The sequence below is a fragment of the Chinchilla lanigera genome, unplaced genomic scaffold, assembly GCF_000276665.1.
Source record: "Chinchilla lanigera isolate Chin_1 unplaced genomic scaffold, ChiLan1.0 scaffold00014, whole genome shotgun sequence".
Taxonomy (NCBI): domain Eukaryota; kingdom Metazoa; phylum Chordata; class Mammalia; order Rodentia; family Chinchillidae; genus Chinchilla; species Chinchilla lanigera.
In genome coordinates this window covers 33082030-33084066 of record NW_004955415.1, presented here as the reverse complement: position 1 = coordinate 33084066, position 2037 = coordinate 33082030, and positions in this window count along the sequence as shown.

Here is a 2037-nt window from a genome sequence, read left to right as displayed (position 1 = left end):
TATTTATATTCTTTAGAAGCCACTTTGAAGATACCTAAGTACAGTACAACAACTATTGATAATCTTCTACTTCTTTTGTCTGTAACTCACTATCATTTGTCTATTTGTTTTCCTGAGAAACTATCTTATAGATAACAATATGTAAAACAATAACCATTGATAATTTCCTAAAAAAAAAAAAGAAAATGGGAGCCTCATTCCTGCTAGCTTTTACCATGACTTCCTAAAACCCAGCAGGCAAAGACGGCCAGGAGCTGGGGGGTAGGGTTCACACCTGTCATCCCAGTGAGGCTGAGGCAGGAGGATCTCCATGAGTTCGAGGCCAGCCAGGGATACATAGTGAGACCCTGTCTCAGAAACTGTGGGCAGCAGCTGAAACTGAAGATCCATCACACATAGGGGGCTAAAGCCAAGGCCAGCCCCAAGAACACGCAGCGGCCAAGGCGAGCCACATGATGAAGTTATTCCAGCTCTGAGAACTCGAGGTGCCCCCAGGCAAGCCAAGCAAACAAGCTACTAGAGGGGTTTCAACTGACAATAGCAGGTCTGGGGGTTTAGCTCAGCAGCACAGCACCTGCCTGGCAAGCGCAAGGTCATGAGTTCGATTCCCGGTACCAGAAAAAAAAAACAAAAAAAAAAAAAAAGAAGAAAACAACTGACAATAGCCTCCCTAGTGTATAGATAAGCACACTGCTGTCTTTGTGTGGCTCTTTCTCTCCCATCAGGAAAGGAGGCTCTACCTGACCTTAGCTTTCTGCATCTTGACTCTTGTTTCTCTTCATCCTCCTCCGACCCCCTTCGGAGTTTCAAGAGCTGTGCCAGACACGGCGAAAAACAAACTAAAACAAAAACAAAGAGTAAGACAGGGACAGGGTGACGGGGTGACGGGGTGGAGGGCACAAGGCCCTAGCTTCCATCTCCAGAACTGAAAGAAACAAGAAAAAAGAAAAGAAGAACAAAAGTCAATGGCAACATCCCCTGGCACTGTCCTTCCCCTCTACCCCGTCTCAGGTGGGCTCCAGTCAAGGACATTACAGCCCATGTGTTACAGTGCAGATCCAGAAGGTCCAGCGGCTGAGTGTTCACAGGTGACCGGATCTCAAGGTGTTGTCCTCAGCAGCAGATCCACCCGCGGCTGAGCTCAAGCTGACTGTGCTGCCGGAGGTGGGGCCTGGCTGTAGGTGGTCACCAGGCTGTGACCCGCAAGGCTGATTCTTGTCCCCAGCTCCTCCCTTCTGTCTGCTTCCTGGCCACTAAGATGTGAGTTGCTACCCCTCTGCCAGGTCCCTCTACCAAGCTGGTTCTGCCTCAAAGCCGGCCCACTAGGGACTGAAACCCAAAATCAACCTCCCCTCCTTGATGTTATGGGTGTCAAATGTTACGTCCCAGTGATGACAAAATGACACCATCCAACAGAGGGATGTTTCTGGATTGTCCTGGGCTTGGACTGCAGGCCACACCCATGAGTTGCTGTGCAACTTTGGGCCAGTGTCTTCCCTTCTCTGAGCCTCAGTGTCCTGCTCTGTAGAAAAGCAGTGAAATCAGCACAGCCTCAGGAGTTTGTGATGATCCAATGGGAAAATGCATGAAAAGCAACCAGCACACAATCTGGCACACAGCCAGGGGCCAGCACAGCTTGCTATTTCTGTTCTGTCTCCATTATGACACACTGCATGCCTTCTCCTTTGTGCCCTCAGTTAATCGCAGCAGCTGGGATTCATTAAGTGCTTATTATCTGGTGCCATCAGAGGCCCTGGACCCAGAGTAACTCCTTTAATTGGAGCAGGAGCATGACATACTTAGGAGGCGGATCCCACTATTGAGTCTCATTTTACAAATGAAGAGACTGAGGCACAGAGGAGGAAGGAACTTGCCCAGGGTCACAGAGCTGATGAGCAGTGAAAAGTTGGATTCTAGCCCCTCTGGAGGTGGACTGGGACTGGAATAAAGACACAGGAAATGCAAAACAGAATGAATAGAAGAGCCAGGCATGGAGGCACATGCCTGTAATCCCAGCACTCGGGAGGCTGAGGCAGG